Here is a 14918-nt window from a genome sequence, read left to right as displayed (position 1 = left end):
CACATGGCAATTACGCTGGCCTCTTATCTGTATGAATAGCTGGCCTGTTACGGCAGCAGAGCTGGCTCAATGACAGATGGACGTATGGAGACCGCTAGCATAAAGCGCCTTGATGTCTTCCCTCAGTAATCTCAGGCTGGGATAGGACATGAATGAGGCTGGAGAAGAATTAGGTTACAGCTCGGTTAAGATGATGCTAACCACTGTTAAAACAGATTAGTTTTTGAGCTTTTTATTTCAGTGAAAACAGTGAAATCTTCTCTAACTGGGTTCAGCAATATATTCTAACCCTAAAGGGCAACAAGACCCTTCAAAAAATAGCTGCCACCCATCGTAAAGATGTGCAAAAATCCTTAATATTAATAAAGTGTTAATTGCAGTACTACAATCTCATAGTAAAAATATAACTTTTAAATTGAATACATTTCAGGAAAGGACAAAAACATTACAAATAACAAAATCACCATATTATTTGTACAGACTGTAAAGAAAATGTTTTGGTGATTCGTACTTTAGTATTTTCTACTATATAAATGACAGTGTTCAGGAACTTGTAATAAGCAAACCATGACTTCCTGCTTGCCTGGGGTGCAAATATCCCATGACACAGAGGCACATTTCTATATTTCACCCTTTAAAATGGATAAGAACATGCCATTTAATTAAGGCAGATGTATATGAATCTTCATGAGACAGGAAATGACAACAGGTCAATAGATGCTTTCCTAAAAATGCCAGCATCTACAGTCAGAGCAATCCCAAGTGCTTAATTAGAAGGCAGCTGGACTTCAGTTAGCTTCTAATTAAGCATTTAGGTTGGTCATGTCCTGAATGACTAAGAATCTGCAACAGCGTGCAGTTACCACAACTATTACAAGGCTGAAAGCAACTGAAAATGGGAAAATGTGACAACAAGGTCGGTAGACCCAAGTATATGTTGCCAACACAAACAGTGAGGAGGATGGTGAGAGAGGTTAAGAAAACATCCCAGGAATTCCCTGTTAAAAAACTGCAGCAAAACGCCATAACAACGAGCAGATTTCTAAATATCTACAATCTCTAAATATCTGGAAACTATGTCAGCAACATAAATAACTTTAAAGACATACGGTGCATTTTTCTACACTCTAATGGTGTTTACTTTGGCCAGATGAGACTGAGAGGTAGCAGATGTAGGGTCTGCTGTGGCGCCTCGTTTTAATTTAAATGTATTGGAGGTGTCTTACCTCATATAGCACCAGATAGTCTCATCAGAAGCAGCAAAGCTGTTGAATAACAAGTTTCGGGGAAAAAAATCATTGGGCACCATGCCTTGGTGCAATGCTTTGGGTCTGTTTCTCTTCCAAAGGCACTTGGGATCCCAGTAGGAGTGCATGGCTTTTTTTTTTTTTAAATAAAATACAAAAAGTGTTTTGTGCCAGAAAACTGAAAATGGGTCATCACTGGGTATTTGAGTAGGAAATATTAAAACGTTCTTCCATGACCATCACATATAGTATAATGATAACATTAACCATATAACAGATTATAGTTTATTTCAGACTTGTCTAGTTGCAGCAGAGTTTCTTCTTTTCTTTTTTTTCATTTTTACTTAGCAGGATTAATACCAACAGCCTCCTTTAGAAAATCAATAACCTTGCAAGTCGTAGTGCATTAAAAATATATGTGGTAAATCTAAACCAAAAGAAAAGACTGGAACCAAAAGATGTGCAGATGTTGTTCAGAGGTCTTAGATGCTGCTTGACTGGACACAAACAGTAGTCAAAAGCTCATGTTTCCATTGTTATTAGTGACTTTAAAGTATATGATTTTCAGGCAATGTTTTGTTGAGCTGCCACTCAGTCTGAATTTTCTGCTGTGCAGTTGCTCAAAACACTGTCATTTGTAGCCTAAGATATGGTTTTGTCTAGGTATTTCAGTTAACAATACTGGCTAAAACTTCCTTTCTGTCTCCTGAACTTTCTGCCACGTGTCTTCAAATTTTAAGAGATGTCTTTTTTGAGAAGTGAAGAGATCATGCCATATGCAGCGCCTTGACAAAGTATTAATATATGGCCAAATAAAGGGACAGATTAAGTAAGAAATAATGCCTGACAGGGAGGCATGATGCATAAATGCCGAGCATTAAAAGATTGTGAGCTTTTATGGCATGTGTTTTTGGATTTAAAAAGATTTTATATTTTTTCAATGCGACTTACCTTCAAATGTATCCATTTATCCACTTTTTATACCTGCTTAAACTCTTTTTGGTTGTGGTTGTGGTGAGAGGCTGGGTGCACAGGATTCAGGCCCAGGAGCTTCCTGCTATGAGGCGATGACCACAACTCCACTGCACAACCGATTTAAATTCAACAGCCTTAAAAGCAACAAAAAAAAAAAAACTTTGTGACTCACCTCTGAATGACTCCCTGCAGCTTATTAAAACCCCCCACTGTGAATTAGAAGCAATTCATCCTCCAACCCCAGCAGTCTGAGACCTTGATTAATTAAATATTAAGTAGACCTCCGCAGCATACTGAGCAGATGTTCTGAGTCATGTAACTACTTAGAACGGAGATTTTAATTAACAACATCTGATGCGGGGAGAGGGTGCATATAACTACCAAACAACAACATTTTACACACACGGCAGTTAATTAAAACTCCGATCCTTTTGGTTTTGCTTTGATCGTTTCTTTATTAAACCCCTATGAAGTCGATAGAGACGGCAGTAAACAAGGTTTGCCTTACGTTTGTTGTGTAACATGTAAAAAAATAAATAAATAAATAAATAAATAAGGTTATGAAATTTTGCCAGACATGTTCAGACAAGAAATAATGGCGCTTTATTGTCTCCAAATAACCCTGGAAGCATACAGAAGAGGCTCAAAGTATTTGTATGTGAATCTTCTGGAAACAAAGAGAGGGGTAGGTCCACCTGAGCTATCAGATCATAACAGCTTAACCCTGCCATAATGGGGAAGGATAAATGATACTTCCCTACGCCTGCGTTTAAAGGAGGATTGCCTTTCATCTTCTGCTGGGACTCTGCCAGGAAAGATTCTCACTGTGGGGTTTTAAGGCTCCCAGCCATAAGCCCAAACATGTTTATTTGTTTTTACAATCGAAAAAGAGCTTTTTTTCCCCTCTCCCTATAGTGTATTTGTAACCCCTTTCTCTGTCATTAAGTTTATGGGAATTTCCATGGAGCACACTCCTAACAAGTTATTGTGTGGGTCTGGGGAACCGTATGGTAGAATGTGATGTTTGCTGAGGAACTGCAGAGGTTGGTTTACCAGCTTTTTCCTTTCAGTAGTACTGAATCAGTACTACTGCCCTGATGACAAAGGCACATCTGGAAAACAACAACATCTGGCTAAGGATGGAATACCCATACATGCACAGTGAAAACTTGCAAACTCCATGCAGAAAGAGCCTGCAGTCAGAATTCAAAGTCACTGAGCTGCCATTTTTCCCACACAGCAACATGAATTGTAAGTTACAGTAAGTAACAGTAAACCCGAGTCTTTCTGGGGATGTTTCTGTGGCAGATAAATGCGAGAAGTTCTAAGCTATGGTTGTACAAATGCATAATATGGCTCTTTTGTTTATTTTCTGAACAATAGTGGTGGAACAATGAAGCTTAATAGGCTTGATGATGCTGATACCTCCTGTACCAGAGTATCATCCTAAATAAGGTATCCTCTGGGTTTTATTTGTACCAGAGTTAGGGAAAAGTGTTAGGTCTAACCTGTGTACCATTATAAACATAAAGTTATTTAATAGAATAGCTTATGAGAATGTAAGATACGAGAAAGTCTCTTGTGGTTGAATATATTAGGACAATGTCAATATAAGTACAAAGCATGTCCCTCTCTACTTTCAAGAAAGGACATGGTGTGCATGTGTGTGTGTGTGTGTGTGTGTGTGTGTGTGTGTGTGTGTGTGTGTGTGTGTGTGTGTGTGTGTGTGTCTGTGTATGCTTGTGTACTTGTACTTCCAGATGAACGAGAAAATTGTTTGCTCATTTTAGTAAAGTGAGGACTTTGATGTAAAGTGAGGACCTTTTTTTGATCCTCACTTTGATTCTGGGCTCGGGGGTTAAGTTTAGCACTACGGTCTCAATTAGGCTTAGGTTACGGTTAGGCGTTTTGTTACCTTTGGCTGCAAAACAAACTTTCAGCATCACACCTCCATCCCCAATGCTTTAAAGTTAGTACAGTGTTCATAGGTTTGAAAGGTTTGATTCTTTTGAATGGTCCCCAGAAGACATTCCAAATTTAAGTCAAGCTCGGGGGTGTTGGTTGTGGAGGTGGAGTTTCTTTCTTCCAACTTATGTTGGCCTGAGTCCTTGGTGGTTAATGGCTTGCTCTGTAAAATTCTAACCCATCTCAATCTGACGCCAGCAGTTTAGGTTAGATGATTAAACCTGGACAGAATTTAATTTTTCAACAGAACAGTAATCCCTTTGGGACCCAAAGGGTTTTGAAATGGATGAAGCAGGTTTATATCTAGCCTATTGAAAGCCTGGATTCAACTCTTATGACAACTTCTGGAATGATTTGACTGTATGCTTGGAAACTAACGCGCTCGTTGGCAGCTTAAAAAACAACTTGCTAAGGGAAGTTTGACCCAAATATTAGTCAGGATGCATATATGTGTTTGAGCCTGCTTGTATAATTTTGGCCTTGTGTGGATTAGACAATGACCAACAATAGCTTAAATGCATGCATTAAATTGTTTTATTTCCAATGTATTTACTTTTATATTGCATTACTTATCAACTATAAAAATAACTTAATTTAAACCTGTGAGTGCACATATAGAGTTCTGACCGCTAATGCTTTCATACATTCATGAAAAAAAAATCTTTCCTACCCTGTCTCCAGTATGTAACTAAATCATCTTTCAGCTTTTCCCTCCGTTCCACCATGCAAGCCTGTGCTCCAAAAAGGTTTACTGCGGCCCCCGAGCCCCACAATGTGTAAGAGGATATCTTGACTCAGGCTTCAGCGGGGAGCTCAGCGAGCAACTGGTTGCTGGCCTTAGCACACAGGCAGTCAAACTGAGGGAAGAAAAGAAGCCAGGCACAGATATGAAAATATCACCAGAGGAGCGGGAAGCAGCTCGGCTCCTGCATTCCCAAAGTAAACAGCGCACGCTCCCAAGGACACATCCACACTCTGTTTGAGGGAAAGATCAGCGATCAACCACAGTGCTTGGCTCTTCCCCACCCGCTGCCTCCCTTCTGCACCGCTGCAGAGGTGAAATACCATCAGGCCGTTGGTCTTAGAGGCGTTTTGATTGCATCACATATAAAGGAATATTATACAAGAACCATCAATACACAGCTATTTGTGACAGTAAAAAAGAACTCACAAGGTAAATGTCTGACTGTTTTGTTTCAATAAATGCAGAATTTTTTTTCAGTTTTTGTTTATTGGAACAGACATAAACATGATATGTTGTTTTGTTTTTTTTTCTTCAACTGACAGTAACAATTGCTGTTTTGGTGACGACTTCTGGCTGGGTGGCATGAATCCCTCCTCAAATTCAGCAATTTAAAGCTCGCTTTTCAAAAGCCCTCACACGTGCAAGCACATAAGCGCACACACGTAGGTGGAATGCAGCATTAGCACTTTAGCTGGGATCAAATCCAAATGAGTGGAATTGTGCCCAATCAAAGTGGAAAATACTTTACAAATCTCAAAGTAAAAGAAGAAGAACCAATTAACGATTACTTCACAAACCACACAATGAACATTTTTTTTCTAAGGTGTAAGAAAACACAAAGAAAGTACACCAAAGGCTCCAATCAGGACTGCTGATAAATGAGAGCATTCCCTATTAAACAAAGCTGGGATGAAGGGTTGTTTCCAAAAGTTACAACTGCAGACTATTGCATCTTCTCCAGAGTTAACATTGGCCCTCTTGTCTGCTTTCCTGTGATTACAGCCCTCTTTGCCAAGATAGTCAGTTAAAATATTTAACTATTAAGTAACTTCTAAGAGAAACCGGTTGTACTGGATCTTATTCTGGAGTAAAAACGTGTTTTTTGTAATTATTTGTGAAAAAGTTTGAAAGATGTGCATTTATTTCTTTTATCCAATGATGTACTACTTTGGACACTTAGGCCTAGTCCACATGTAGCAGGGTCTTTAAAAAAACGAATATCTCCTCTACACTGTTTTTAAAAAAAATAGTGTCATACACACGGCAGGTTTTTTAGAAAAGTTTTCATCCACACCAACCCGCAGAAATACACCACTGAGCGTTTTATTTTAAATACTCCAGACGCATAGGGGGCAGTGTACCACAAAGTTAAAACTCACGGTATGTCAGCCAATCAGAATCCTTCAAAACAACCACAACTTCCTGTTAGGAATGAATCAAGGTCCTAAATGGCCCATTTTTCGGGTGTTTAACTCCTAAGGGACATATAACTCCGTTTATGTGTGGCTGAAAGGCATAACTGCATAAACATGTCTCGTTTTTCCCAGATATCCTGCTGCGTGTGGACTAGGCCTAATATAATACAAAGAAATGTGTGGTTGTACTGTGACAAAATGTGAAAAGGTTTAAAGGGTGTGAATACTTTTGCAAGGCACAGTAGGTAAAAGTTTAATTACGCTGCCTTTAAACGACTAACAGGATGGAGAATTTGTAGTAAAGATGGATTAACCCAGATGTATCCTGGGCCTCTTAGTTAAAGAATAATAAAAAAAAACATCATAACGCATCAGATTGAGAAATAACATGATGACAGATTAAGCTGGCTTTATCCATCCTCAGATAACAGCTGCGAAAGGTCTATTTCATGTGTTTAAACGACACGGCTTTGACAAGAACAGAGAAGCCCATGTGGAATATAATTCACTGTTACTGAATGGGGTTATAACGCAGTCACTGATGTCTTTGCTGAGCTCCCTTCCTCCCTTAAATTACTTGCTGTATGGAAAACGTTAAGGTCATACAACAATGAAATTATTTTAAAAATTCATGTATTTTAATTTACAATGAACTTTCTATAACCCCCAAAGGGTCTAACATATACATAGACTCAACGTATAGATACAGCCACCCATTTAGGAAAATGGCCCTTTGCAGGTTGCAGCTGGAGCGCATGCTGTCTGTAGCTGCTGTCTGTAGCCATCAACAAGCTCCTGACATTCTTAGGCCTGTGCATATCAGACCACTGCCCTCGGAAGGATTGTTAGAGTTTATTTAAACCAGTTGGTTTGGCACTTAAAACAGTTTTGAACGTGGTTGAGGTTGGGGCCATAATTAATTTTAGACTCTTATTACCGTTCCAGAAAACAGTTCCGAATGTGTCCTTGATGATTTGAGGGGAAGTTGAAGAATTTTGATGTAGTCCTTCGTCTTCATTATTTCGTGCCCTTTGTGCAAAACACCAGTACCACTGGGTACAAAAACAACCGCACAGGATGATGTGGTTCTCTCTGTGTGAGATGGACCAGAATTTGAAACTCACTCTCTGTCCGTTTAAAGCCTATGATCAAATTCGACATTTCTTAAAAAAACCAAACAGTGCTGTGATCATGTTTAGTACGTTTTAATCCCCCTGCTGCGTCTGACATGTTGTTAGTATCTCTTTCAACTCTTTTGCCATTACTCTGTTTGCTGTAGTATTTTTAGAAATACTATTCATAAAAAGCATATAGGGAAACATGCCCCAAATTAGCTCACGCTATGAGCGGCACAATGCACGGATGGGACTGCTGCTTTCTCCGTTTCTTTATGTTATTGTACAGCCAACCTTTCAAATAAGCTCGATAGATAAATATATAAATCACCACATTGCTTCACAGTTCATACAATGTTTGTTGCTTTCATGGACCCACACTGATTCCTTAAAGAGCAATTCCTGTCATTGCGGTCAAACATCGCAAACTTTGTTTCATCTGACTTCAATGGTTTTATCCAGAAGCATTTTGGCTTGCCAACATAGGAAGCCACAGATTTTAGTCAAATTTCAAGGCGCTGGTTTTAGAGCGGGGCCTTCTTTCTTGGTTTGCACCTTATCAGTCCATGTTGATGTTAAACTGACCTCACTGTGGACACCGTTGTTTCAGTATCTTCCCGTCCAGAGTAGACTTGAGCCTTGGTTGGTCCGGGGTTGTTTCGGAACTTGTTCCAAATCAAGATCTAGCTGAATGTATACACATTCATGAGCCTGTCTGCATAGTTTTGACCCTGTTTGGATTGGAGGAAAAATCCACAATAAATTCAAACTTTGGCACCCAAACTCTTGTTGCAGCTGCTTGTTGTTTATTCATTCCACCTTGGACCAAGAACATTTTCAATACGGCAATAAAACCACAGAAATATCACATTCACACTCACAATAAGGGAATGTGGGCTTTTAATTGGAACTTTTAGGGAAACTATTTTTCTTATTATGCATACTCCTTTATTAAAAACTCCACGATTACAATGGTTGGTGTAAAAAAAAAACTGTAAGTAGATGTCTTTATGATAAAAGCAAGTTTAAACAGTGCAATTAGACATATTTGCATGTTGTCCAAAACCAAAAGAGTTTCCTAATGAGCTATTTGTGGTATGTTTGCTGTCGTCAGGCAATAGACTAATGTTAATGGTTTAGTCAGAATTGAACAGTAAATAAAAATAATTAAGCATTTATTCCTTCTTTATTTCATTTCTTTTTAGTCCTGAAAATGAAGTTACTCAAGAACTGTTCCTCCCACACTCTGAAAGACAAAATAACGAGGCGAAGGGCAGACGTGGTTAACCATCTACCACAGATGGTGCCAGTAATTACCACAGGAGAACATGGTTGTTAATCATAAACTTCCTCTGTACACTGAAGCTTGTGCCTGTTTTTGCTATCAGTCTGAATCACTGCTGTTAAATAGTCTGACAGAACTGCCCTTTGGACTGCTGCGATCGTCTTAGATAGATTTTAGACTGATGCGAGTGCAAGAGAGCCTGGACGAATGTGACACTATGCGAATTAAAGGAGGAAAACAATACTTTGATTTAAATGTGTAATAGACATTATATGGATTGAGTAATGAGGTTAGAGAAGACTTAGACATGCAATCCAATTACTTTTGCTCAGCGTAAACTTCATCTGTTTGGATGTTTTAACTCAGACGTAGCTGGTGAATGCTTGAGAGTGACACTTCGTAACAAAGGGCAGTGTTTGTCTTACCTCTACACTTCAAACGTATCTGCACCCCGGACCCGGCTCGGTTTCCCGGCCCCATCTAACAGTGTTTGCTCTGCTATATAGCCCTCTGTTTGCTTTCCCCTTCTCTGGACAACCTCTGGATTCCAGCAGCTCCATGGTGCTGGCACATTTGGGGTCACCAATGAGGGGCTCGGCTCAACCTGAATGCTGTGAATCAGCCAATAGAGATAACTGTGAATGGATGTCACGCTTTAGTGTCTGTGAAAGTTTCTGCGGCTCCGCAGAGACAAATAGTTATATGTAAAGACAGAGGCAATCTGCCATTTTATGCTGATCTGAGATCTCACTAATCAGAGCTCTCTAATCAGGTTTGCTAAGCTTTCCCTTGAAGAAGTTAAAAAGTAAAATTAAAAACTGTTCAAGAAGAAAACAGGTGAGTGACTATCATTTTAGCTGTAACATAATCAAAATTAGGTTATAAAGCAGTAATTACCTGGTTTGTTTGGAAGGTCACTACTATATATCTAAAACGGCTGTCACAAGCTAACCTTCTATATAAAAACTTCTTTGCTCATTTTTATTTGTTCCCCTTACTTCCTGCAGGACATTTTAGGAATTGTGGAGCTCTAGTTGAAGTTTCAGTTGCACACGCTTCTTATTCTTAAACGCCCTTTTGCAAAACACTTCAAGCTGGGATTTAGGCTTCATCCACAAGGAGTAGAACACTCTGTCTGCACAGAAAGGTTTAAGCGTAAAGATGAAACCGCACCAAAACCAGAGGAGCCTTCATAGGTGTTGTAATACCTATGCCAGTGGCCTGGTAACGCTGCCACAGAATTAAAGGAAGAAGAAGAAGGAGGAAGAGCAGGGCGAATACAACGAACGCCAGAGAGAGAGAAGAGCTGTTTGTGTGTGGACCAATGACAAACCTTCCCACTCTGGAAACCTGTTTTAAACGTTGTCAGTTTTGCAGCTGCTTCACGTGGATGGGACCCCCTATCTGACTAAAAAGTCACCTTCTGGCAGTCCCTGTTTGATTTCTTAAACAGTGGAGGTGGCGAGGGGGATTCAAGTCAATGTGCTGCTCTAACACCTTCTGAGACACCAAGAGATGTAGTGCCACTTCGCTCATAAAAGGGTTTATAGGCTTTGTGACTCAAGAGTGTGATTATCGTTTGGTGTTTGTCAATTCTCACCATTAACACACAATAAACTGGGGGGAAAAAAAGTGGCTCCTGGGCTTTTAACAGATTTTTTGAATATAATGAACAGGGGAATTGCTCTTCTGGGCTCCCAGTAGGATTCTGGTTGGACAGCAGGAGATATAAGCATTATTTATTTTTTTTTTTTGCAATGAAACAAACAATGTGTAATGCATTGTCTCTCTACCTGACAATCTATTATATACTGTAGAGACGAAGGCTGGAATTCAGGAGGAGGTGAGCAGAGCCTCTGAGACTCAGTTTGGCAGGTGGTGGACAACCCTGCTTTGATGATACTGTCTTTTTTTCATTTCCTTCCGGGAAAGACACGCAGTGGACTGGATGCCGTTGGAGGGTGGACAGGCAGGCAACTTAAGGTACGTTGCATCGTGGTCGGAATGGCTGGTACCAGGACGACATCCAGAATAACAGCGAGCAGATCAACGACAGGACTTGACAGGACTTCTCCAAAAGTCAAGGGGGCAAGGAAGCAGAGCAGTGGACTTTAAGGACTGGTTTCCTGAAAAAGGAGACCAAGGCTCCATCCAAATACCCATAATAATAGCTTCTAGCTCCTGTTCCTTGACCTTTCATAGGGTAAACATAAGAAATCTATTGGTGAAAGGAAAGGCGCTTCAGACTGCTGTGCCGTATTCGGACAGCCTTTAACTCCGTCATTACGTGTCGGAAACACACATGGATGATGCAAGTTAAATTCGGGCCAACAGCCTTGCGAAAATTAACTACTAAGTGCGCGAATCTTTCCTTTTCAGACATTTTCTTTGATTTCCTTGAGGGGCCTGTGCTTATACGTCATATCACGCAGAGAATTGTGGGATAGCTAAAGGATTCTTAGTGCCGGTAAGAGACGTCATGGGGTTCCTGTGCAAAACTAGCCAAGGGAGTGAGCATACAAGCGTCTTTTCCTACCTCCTTCCTTACTGGCTGCACTATAGACCAGTTCATTGTTATTGTTTTGAGGCGGGTTTTTCGCGCATGCGCGCCGGACTGGTAGGCAAAAGACGAACACAATGGCGGACGCAAACAGAGAAACTGACGAGTTCTCCGCGTATTTTTCTTCTTTAGATAACGTACTACAAGATCGTTTTAAGAGTAAGTTGATGGTTGATGGTATCAGATTGCCAGATCCACACAGCAAAAGCCTTAAGGGACGGAGCGAGTCTGTGAAATGCTGGCCAAGCGCTCCGTACCATGACATATACAGCTGCCTTATAAACATGGCAGGCCAGTACAGACAGAGAGCACGAAAGCCATGAAACCACTGGACGGCTACAATTATTTTAAATCGGGAAAAAGGCTCCAGCAACGCCCGCGACGCCATGAGGGATTAAGCGGGTCAGAAAATGGATGGATGGATGGATGTTGTTCACACATGTTTGTGCAACAGCACAAAGCGGTGTCGGACACAGGCCGCGTCTCAGCAGAGGCCCGGTAGGTTAAAAATAAAAAAATTTTCACTACGGATTATTTAGGTGTTTTTGTCTTGTTAAAATGGGTGGCGGTGTCGGCGACATTGCAGCGTAAACACAGAAGTACTAGCGCCCGTGAACCGGGGCGTAATGGCAGCAGCAGCTGCTGTAGCCCCTGCTGCTAGCTGCTGCTAGCCGCCCCGGCCCGGCCCGTGTAGCCGGGCCGGGGCGCCGGCCCGTGTAGTGTTTACGCAGCAGCCGCTGGCTGCTGCCGCAGCCCGTGAACTGGCAGAGCAGCCGCTGCCTGCTCCGCCGCTGCTGCTTGGCTGCTGCTGCTACCGCTTCTCCGGCCCGTGTAGCGATCTGTGTACCCTCCGCCGCTATTTAAGTAGAACAATGACTAGAGCAGAATTAAGTTGTATTTACCGGAGATGAAGTGTAGACTGCAAATTCTGTCGTAGTACGATGCCCCCCCAGTCCATTGGGAGTGTCTGCCTGCGCTCTTTTCATTGAAAATATCCATTTCTTTCTTCGTCCTTCCTCCTTTGGAAAACGACAGAAACGTACATCCAACGATTTGAAATGCCTCTCTGTGCAACCGGGAGCACAACAAGTCGTAGGCATTGCTTAGATTCCATAAATAAACTAAGTAAAAGTACGCTCTAAATCACCCGTTTTGTCATGTAGTAGACGAGAACAGTACTGTTTTCTGCCTACCAGCGGGACCCGGATGTAGCGCTGACGTCACGCGGGACGTCACGCGTGAACTACCCTATTCGGACAGCACTTATGATGGCGACTGCTGAGGCACTTCCGCTTTGGCTAAAGAGTCCTTGCTCTATAAGGGTATTCAAATCGAGCTCAAACCTCGAATTAGAGTCGTAACACAAGTAGACAGGCTTGATTACTGTCCTAGGTGAGAAAACAATCTGGCCTCTGTCTTGTGGCGACTGTTGTTCCTCGTTATTCTCTTCCTGATGATCTAAAGGGGCTGCAGCTGTGGAGCCACACCTGCCAGTCACACCCTGCAAGAAAGAAAGAATAGAGGCACACCCACATAGGATCTGATAGAAACAGCTTTAAACTAAACAAAACAGAAAAGGTTGCTTTAAGTGGCTGTACCCCTGTGGGGGGATTTGCAATAATTTCAAAGAACATAGAGGTTTATATTTTGGGCCATATGCTGTTGATGTGCTTTGCCCTTTAGAATAGGAGACGTCTATCACACAGTTTATCTTGAAAGCTCGGTTCTGTGCAGGATAGCACGTTAGTGTAGCCAAATTGAGAAACTATCTCATAAATGTGTGGGTCAGTATAAAAATAAACACAATAGTGTTTTCTTGAACTACTATAATATTTTTGTTCTTACTACATATTACGGAGCAACTCTGGCCATAATATACCAAACACTGATTTACAAAAGATGTTTCAAATGCAGAGCTCTGTGTTAGGAAATAACTCAGTTGTGAATACCTTCAGTCTTTTATATATATACCTATCAATACAAAATTATAAAGGTTTATAAAATAGACTTGTGTGACCCACTGCAACATTTTTTCTGTGTTGCTTCATGGTGGCAGAGATCTGCTTTGGTCTTTGCACATATCTTTCTAGCTGATAGCTATAAAATGAAGCGTTTGTTTCATCAAGCTGAACAGAGACACCTGTCTGACGCAAGACGTGTCGCAGCAGACTGTAATCCTTCCTGCCATATTCCCAGAGAGTTTTGATTACAAGTACTTGTTAGAAAGGTGACATGATATAGTTTGAAATTATGGATGTGATATTTTTTAGTTGTATAAAGCAGAACGTTGTCCTCTTCTGAAGAAGCAGTTTGAGAAGCCTCTGTCCCATTTGTTTTGTTGAAACCAAACCAACTTTATCTACATAAAATTACTATTCTAATGTAAATCCAATGGATGTATGTTTTTAGTTAAACTTTAAATTATGTATTATATATGATGCATTATATTTCTTCTTGCATCTATAGAGTACTTTGGAGAATTATTAAAACCCCTTCTGTTGTTTTTTCCCCAACCATAAACCTTAAAGCATTTAATTGGGAATTTATTTTATAAACCAACACGTTAAAGTGTCATTGTGATGAAGGGGGATAAATGATGTGTGATTATTTTACAAATAAGAATCTGAAACAGGGTTCAGCCCTTTAGGTGAAATCCAGAGCCTTCAAAACTCTTCTAATCATGGACTCCACCTGTGTGAAATGTATTCAGTATAAATACAGATGCTTTGTGAAGTTGTTTGAGGTTAGTCAGACAGCAGTGGGGAACAAAACAGCATCATGAAGACCAAGAAACAGACCAGAGAGGTCAGGGATAAAGCTATGGAGACGTTTAAAGCAAGGTTGAGTTAAAAAAACAATACCCTAAGCTTTGAACATCTCACAGAACTCCATTCAAACCAGCACATGCGTGTTTGTATAGACACACTGGAGAAACTGCAAGCCTATTAAAACACGGCTGTCTACATAAACTGAGAAGAAGAACAAAGAAAGCTAGGCAAATGAGCTGTAGAGGTACACAGCTGAAGTGGGAGGAAGAGTGGCAAGAGGACGGTTATTGCCAAGTAGGGCAGCGGTCCCTACTCATGATCTTCAGGAACCCTGTCCCTCTGAAACGCATCTGATTTGCATGAAAAGGTTAATAAAAGAGTTCTGCAGAGCCTGATGGTATAATGAGGATGCAATCAAGTGAATCAAGTGTGCTAGAAATGGGACACATATACATACACTTTGCATTGCATTGTTTGCACTGAAATATGTGTGTGTGTGTGTGTGGGGGGGGATTAGCACAGGCCCAGTTTAGGCCTTGTACAAATTGAGAAATTATTTTTTTTTGGAAAATAAACCCTCAGGCTTAAGAGGCTAAGTAGCTAGGATAAGATTAGAAAATAGCAGTTGCTCTCCATCAAATTCAACTGAGATATTTTGCAAAGATGAAACTTTAACTCTGAACGTGTGACCAGTGGTGGTTCTAGACCAAATTTGCCAAGGGTGCCAAGGTGGGGCAAGTGTTCTTTCATAGGAGGACGTAACAAAATAATTAGAAAATAAAACAGGGAAATATTCAATCGTTTAATAACTGCAGGTTTTGGACCCCTGGTCATGTAGATGAA

The sequence above is a fragment of the Fundulus heteroclitus genome, chromosome 18 (genome assembly GCF_011125445.2).
Source record: "Fundulus heteroclitus isolate FHET01 chromosome 18, MU-UCD_Fhet_4.1, whole genome shotgun sequence".
Classification (NCBI taxonomy): Eukaryota; Metazoa; Chordata; class Actinopteri; order Cyprinodontiformes; family Fundulidae; genus Fundulus; species Fundulus heteroclitus.
The sequence above is the reverse complement of the archived record's forward strand: the minus strand, read 5'-3'. Positions refer to the sequence as shown.